We start from the raw sequence: 7,647 nt of genomic DNA, 5'->3' as shown, positions 1-7,647 counted from the left end.
CCAGGAAACAGGGTTCCAAGTCATTGGGGCAGTACCAGCCGGCTTCACCCTGCCCTGCCAAGCTTGACTGATAGATCTCTGCCTATTTGTGTATAAGGAGACATCATTCAAGTGCAGCAAGGTGGGGAGCAGCCAGCTGGGACCGACCTGGTGACTCCAAGTCTTGTCCCTGGCTGGTTTTAAAACTATGATTTCTCTGAAATGCGGTTATGTTTTGGAGTAAATCATAGATTATTGAAACTATGGTTCTGGCAGCATGAACACCTGACAGATTCCCTTTAATACTCACCAGTGTTGCAAGCTCCTTAGCGTTTGGCAAGCATCTTCTAACATATCTTTTTCCTCTGCTTTTCCATTATTGTTGTTGTTACGTATACTACAGGATACAGTTTATAAAAAGTATGCCAGGTAGTATATATTATTTAACTTAGGACCCTAAATGGCATCCATCATAGGCATATGTCGGGGAATTGCCAGCTTATACCTCATGCATATAATGCAGTGGTACCATTTTATGTTGTACAATAGATGTCCATTGGTAGGCAAATCCACATGAGCAGTATGAAATAAGAAAAAAAATAAATGTATACATGTTTCATAAACTAAAAAATACCATACAGATCCCAGAGACAACACTGATAGATGTGTTATATTGAATATTACCAATAGGAAGTCAGTGAAACATGTATCCCTTCTTTATTAGTCATGTGGAGTGAGTCCTCACAGATGTATCACTGACCTGTCCATGGCAGTGAATGAGTCAATGGGAAGCTGGTCATTGTGCGCCTGACGTGTTCTAGAATGACTGGTATACTCAGGAGAAAGTACAGTGCTAAAAAGCCTGGACTCAGCTGAATGTGACGAGGCACCTTCTGTGTGAGATCAGTCACCCAAAGTTATTTAACCCTATAAAAACCGCAAAAAGTGTACATGCTCTCACTTGCCTGTTTGATTCCCCCTAGAATAACCTTAGATTAGCTAGGATCTATTCCTAGAAGCCAGAATAGAACAGACGGTTATGTGCCATTAGGCTTGTAAGAGAACTGACAGCATTCAGCAGACTCATAGTTAGGAGACCGCTGTATTTGTTAGGAGAGACCCCCCCCCATACACACATACTTTGCTGAGGCTGACAGTAATGCACATACACACAGCATTATGGATACTAGGAGTGGGACCTCGTATCTGTAATATGCAGCCTTGCATAGCCCGTTCAGCTGACCCATCTGCTTTAGAAGAAACTGATGGGAGGCATCCCTACCTGTGTGTTGGCAATGTGAGCTCAATGGCCCAAAGTCATTTCACACTTAGAAGTTATTTATTTAAGTAATTCATCCCTCAAGGACATGGCCACTTTTGGCCTTTAGGACATTGATTTTATTGTTTTTTTCAGCTTCGGATGTGGAATACTTTTAGACTTTCGAATCACTGCCACACGCAGGTATACTGACTAGGACTGGGACACTAAAAGGGGTACTCTGGCCAAGCTTACCTTGTTTGCAGCTCTGCTGCCGGAAGTGTGAAACCACGAAACGGCTGTGTTTCAGCACCGCCATTCTGTACCATGACATCAGCTGCAGTAGGTGTCTTTTTTCAGGCTGTACTCCTCTTTACAGAGCTGTTTGTGAGAGTACGGCTCTGCTTATTGGGAGAGTACGGCACACAAACGCTGTCTGAAGAGAAGGCGCGCACCACAGCTTAGACTGGGTTCACACTGCGTTTTTGCAATCCATTTTTTCCATCCGTTTTTGGGAAAAAAACTGATGAAAAATGGATTACAAAAACGGATGCATTTGTTTTGATCAGTTTTTCCATTGACTTCCATTATAAAAAAAACGGATCAAAACGGATCCGTTTTTTTTTTTGACGGACACAAAAACGTTGCTGACACTATTTTTTTTGTCCGTTAAAAATCCGTTAAACGTATGCTAAAAACGCAGTGTGAACCCAGCCTTAGAATAGCAGTGCTGGAACGCAGCCGTGCTGTGACTTGACACTTCCGGCAGCAGAGCTGCATACAAAGTATGCTTGGCTGGAGTACCCCTTTAAGACAATTACTGATTTCCTAGCAGGTTCACTTGAATAGATTTAAGATATACTGGACTTAACTTAGACTTGATAGACAGTGGGTACCTTAAGGGGGGACCTATCCATACCCATGGGTTCTCAGCTGAAGGGGCTCTAACCACCTTACTGTTGTGGTGTCTTTCTAATGCCATCAATCTAGGGTACATAGAATCAGACAGGTTTCTTTTCTTTTTTTTTTTCTATTCGTAATGTGCTTTGGATCTGACTGAAACTACATCCTCATTTCTTTCCCCAAAGCTGCATGGTGACTGCATGGGAGTATGGTTTTGGCTGCATATGTAGAGCAGAATGTGGAGATGCGGCATAAAACAGTTGTAAATTGTAGTTGAAATCTACACAGGTTTCAGAGGCCCAAAGGCACCTCATTTATTAAGTGGCCTGTGTTGCTTTATAAATCAATATCACAGTACTGCCCTAAACTGTAAAACATTGGTGCTTAGCGAATCTGGACCGATATTTTTATTTTATTATATGAACAAGAATTAAACATGCTATGCTTAGACTTCTAAAATGCATTGAATTCATTGTGTATTGCAACAAAGGTGCTATGGAGAGGCCAGAACTGGAGTCAATTGTTGAGACCCCTATGGGAACTCTGTGAGGACACAAGTGGTCATAAAAGGGCCAGCAATGACTACGGCATCTACGTAGTTAAACAGCTAGGACCTTTGGCTTTCTTTGAACTGGTATACCATTTTATGTGGTATGTAGTTAAACAAAATCCCCCCCAAAAACAGTGTACAGTACAGAGTTTTTTTTTTTTAACAATAGGATCCTATTCGTAACATACCATACTATGTGCCTGTACAGTGAGATACAACACAGCTTTCCTTTGGAGGCCTACATTGGGAGACTCCTAGTGTGATGTGAACAGAGCCTGAGGCATACATTTTCTTCCTGCTAAGGATTAGGCTACACTGAGACTTTTTGTAGTACTGTGGATTGATTTTAACTATTAAGTGACAGCTGCAGTCAGTGATATTGCACACAACACAGTGCTCTGTACTGGACTGGACTGCAATTGTAATTCTATAGTTAAATTCAATCACTACAAAAAGTCTCAGTGTAGTCCTAGCCTTCCTACAAAGAAGATGCAACTGTATGTAAAGTATACACTAGTAGGCCATGTTCACACAATGTACTGTATGTTTAGCATAAATCAAGGCTGTTGTTGCAGTTTACAACAACGGCCGTGATTTATGCTAAACATGTTGTATTTGAATGAATGGAATCCCATCCGGAGCATATATGCACATTATACGCTCCGGCCAGGATTCCATCTGGCCGCATGAAAAACGGATGTCAGTTTTGTGCAGCCGCTATTCAGTGAATAGCGGCCACAGAGACGTGTCAGTTCACACAATGGAGCGTGCGCTTCCAGCGGCATGTTCTATTGTGTGCAGCAGTGAATTGGGATGCGGGCGCACATGGGTGCGCCCGCATCTGAGTTCACCAGAAATTAAGATAAACCGGCTGGTACACTGCAGTACCGACCAGGATGATCTTCAGTAACACCAGCTGTTCTGTGAATGGCCCGTGTTATACTATGTGTGAACATGGCCTAATGGTGCGTTTACACAGACAGATTTATCTGACCGATTTTGGAAGCCAAACCCAGGAATGGATTTGAAAAGAGGAGAAATCTCAATCTTTCCTTTATGACCTGTTCTCTGTTTATAGTCTGTTCCTGGCTTTGGCTTTAAAGATCTGACAGATAAATCTTTCTGTGTAAACGCACCATTAGAGTGTTGTAATTTACGGTATTTCTGTTGTAAACAAATCAATAGTTGTCTGGATCTTGTTTTTGACAGGTCATGTTTAGTACACTGCAAAAGAAAAAACAAAACAAAAAAAAGTATTGGGACAGTATCAAAATTGGGACAGACTGGTTCTATTTGTGCTATAAAAAAAACACACTGGTGTATATACCTTGTGCAATATTTGCTATGGGGGAAATATTCATTTGGATTACCCCTGGTCTTGGTATAAAAAGTTGCGCAAAAGAGGGCAGGAGCTCCACAGCCTGGCAGATATATTATAGTTTATACCAGTAGCTGATACACATGGATGTTTGGCACAGCAGAACGTTCATGTGCTTCCTATAGCTGGGGTAAACTGCAGCCAGATAGCTTTGGTGCTTGCTTATTCCTCAGATCTCAGGAAAGGGTCGGCTGCATAAAATCTGGCCTGTCTACCCGCTCCATCTGTATACTGAAGGCCGTCAGTAGCGGGTTTGGACAATTTTATTATAAAGTGTATGGGCACCTTTACTACTTTAGGCGTCATGTAGTAGAAAATGGACGGAGTTTACCAGAAAGGGGCATAGTTTCCGAAAGACTATAGGTGCTTAAAAAGGGGCAAAATTTATACACACATTTTTGGCATAAAGTGAGCTAATTGGTGGTCTATCGGGCAGTCTATGGTCCATTTACACAGATAGATTATCTGCCAGATCATCTTGCAAAGATTTGAAGCCAAAGCCAGGAATGGATTTGAAAAGAGGAGAAATCTCAGGCTTTCCTTTATGACCTGATCTCTGTTTAAAGTCTGTTTCTGGTTTTGGTTTCAAATCTTTTACAGATAATCTGTCAGATAATCTTTCTGCGTAAATGGACCCTAAAGTTGACTAGACAGTCTAAAGATCAACAAGTAATTAAAAAATCTGGCGCAGTTATTAGTGAAAAAAACTAAGATTCTTATAGATGTTAAATGCTAGTCTTCATAAATACCCCTCCCCAGTCTCCATAGGCCTTTAGCCATTCTCCATTACCTCAACAAAGACCTCTCTGCCAGATAGCTGCTCTGTACTGATAAGGGGCAATAACCCTGAAACAGTTGTCCACAGATAATGTACATATTAAATTCCCAGTCATTTTCCAAGACTTTTTATTGCCAAAGCCAAGCATTGGGTTGCAGCGATGCTGCCTCCAATAGGTGGCGCCAGAGAGCAAGCACCTTTCTTCCTGGAAGAGAGCAATTTTTTTTGTATTAATAAACAATATAACAAAAAGAGAAAGAAGTGTGTCCAGTAGCACAGAAGCAAATACTTTAGACACTATCTGTAGCCTACACCTATCACTGCTCTAAGAGAGTACTGAGTGAGCGCTATGTCACTACTCATTTCTGTGTACCTTTACCATATCAGGGCAAGGCTGGTATAAATAACCAAGAGACATACTTTAATAGCCAATAAAATACCTTGAATCTCCAGGCCTGAGGGTAGCTATATTGTATTCTGTTGCTCTCTGTTATCAGCCAGTATTTTAGACAAGTTTTGTCAGCCCTCCAGTGTAAGGCTGTCCTCTCTTGTACAAATAACCCAAAGAAACATACCCCAATAGTCAGTAAATATAAAAATACCTGACAGTATATATATATATATATATATATGTATTGCTGTTGTTCTCTGTTATCAGCCAGTATTGCCTGTTTCAGCTCTCCAGGGCATGACTAGTGTTTCTGGTATGAATGACCCAAAGAAACCTCCTCCAGCCAGTAACAAATCTATCATGTAGCTGACTATTTCTGACTATATTACAGCTGACAGTTTAGTGGCCACTTTCTCAGTTCTCCTGATTTGCTTTAGGCAAATAACCTGCTAGTAAAAGTTATAAATAGAGCAAATACAATATATCTATTTATCTAATGTGTGTATATATATATATATATATATATATATATATATATATATATATATATATATATATATATATATATATATATATATATATATAGACATAGGCTGTCTTTTCTTTCAGTTCTCAGCTGAGAACAATTCTTCCCATCACTCTTGTTCTCTGTGACTATTGCAGATGTGATATTAGAGGTGAGGTAGTGCGGCTCCTGCACATCACCCTGCCATTCCTCTCATGAATAAGGAGCTGCCATTCACCTTCCCCGCCCCTCTCGCTGCTCTCAGCCCGGCCGCTCTATCCCTAATCTCATTGGTCTCACTGCCCCGAGCACAGCAGCAGCAGCAGCAGCTCCGAGCCCCGCGCAGCCCCTGTCACAGCAGCCCTGGCACACACACCATGCCCCCCGGTCACTGTCTGATCCGAGCAGGGGGCGCCCTGGAGCACACACCCCTCTGCAACCTCCCCTCACTCTGCCCCGGGTGCAGAGACCACTGACAAGTGCCGGGGACCGGGCTGTACAACTTCTTCTCCTCACTGTTGGTCGCAAGTTATAATGGCATCGGATTCTGCTGAGGGAAATGCACTTTGGATCCTGTCATAGAAATCCTCCTTGCCTGGTAAGTGACGGCCGCCATCCCCTGTGTGCACTCAGGTGTATACTCAGAAGGACCTGCTATACACTCCACAGGATAGGGACAATGCATATATACCTGCAGCCATGACAGATACATATATACATACATATATACATAGACTCCACAGGATAGGTACAATGCATATATACCTGCAGCCATGACAGATACATATATACATATATATATATATATATATATATATATATATATACACACATAGACTCCACAGGATAGGTACAATGCAGATCTATCTATCAATCTATCTATAATATATATATATATATATATATATATATATATATATATATATATATATATATATATCTGCAGCCATGACAGATACATACATACATACATAGACACCACAGGATAGGTACAATGCATATATATATATATATATATATATATATATATATATATATATATACCTGCAGCCATGACAGATACATACATACATACATACATAGACACCACAGGATAGGTACAATGCATATATATATATATATATATATATATATATATATATATATATATATATACCTGCAGCCATGACAGATACATACATACATACATACATAGACACCACAGGATAGGTACAATGCATATATATATATATACCTGCAGCCATGACAAATACACACACACACACACATATATATATATATATATATATATATATATATATATATATACATACATAGACTCCCCACGATATGTGAGGACTGTATATATAACACTGGATATGAGCGTTGCGGAAACTGTTAGCGCTATACAAATAAGTATTATTATAATTATATTACCTGCAGCCATGACGTATACATACATACCCACATACATAGACTCCACAGGATAGGTACAGTGTGAGCACTGCATATATAGATATATATATACCTGACATCACTGACAGATACTTACATAGTCATGTGTCTGAGATCTATTCACTTATATGTATCTGTAGCCTGTCCTGGGTAGCTCAACTTGATGACTATATTAGGTTCATATATTATGCATAGATCTATAGATCTGAATAGTGGCTATTTCTTCTATAGTTGTAATAAAATATCTAAATGAGAAAGTTGAGATATGTGTTATATAGGTCTTATGTGGGACATTTTTCCACCAGTATTCACTGTTGTGTATTTACAGCACTTATGTACTGGGAAATCTTTCAGATACCTCTGGGGGAATATTGGCCAAAAGTGTCAGATTATAAAGGTCTGAAGGTACTTTATGCAGGAGTGACACTTGCAAGTGTGTGTACATGTGTAAATGTAGGCTATGGGAACCCT

The 7,647-nt window shown here is 40.2% G+C and overlaps 1 protein-coding gene across 1 annotated transcript in view; it reads left to right on the top strand.

Moving 5' to 3' along the window:
• Window positions 1-6,119: 6,119 nt before the first annotated feature.
• Window positions 6,120-7,647, top strand: part of GLIS3 (GLIS family zinc finger 3) — a 347,865-nt gene continuing 346,337 nt past the window's right edge. The window contains exon 1 of the mRNA XM_069964277.1: window positions 6,120-6,340. The gene's annotated coding sequence lies outside the window, so the exon portion shown is untranslated. The remainder of the gene's footprint in view (window positions 6,341-7,647) is intronic.

This window comes from Dendropsophus ebraccatus, chromosome 3, assembly GCF_027789765.1.
Source record: "Dendropsophus ebraccatus isolate aDenEbr1 chromosome 3, aDenEbr1.pat, whole genome shotgun sequence".
NCBI classification, from domain to species: Eukaryota; Metazoa; Chordata; class Amphibia; order Anura; family Hylidae; genus Dendropsophus; species Dendropsophus ebraccatus.
This window is presented reverse-complemented; position numbering and strand designations above follow the sequence as displayed.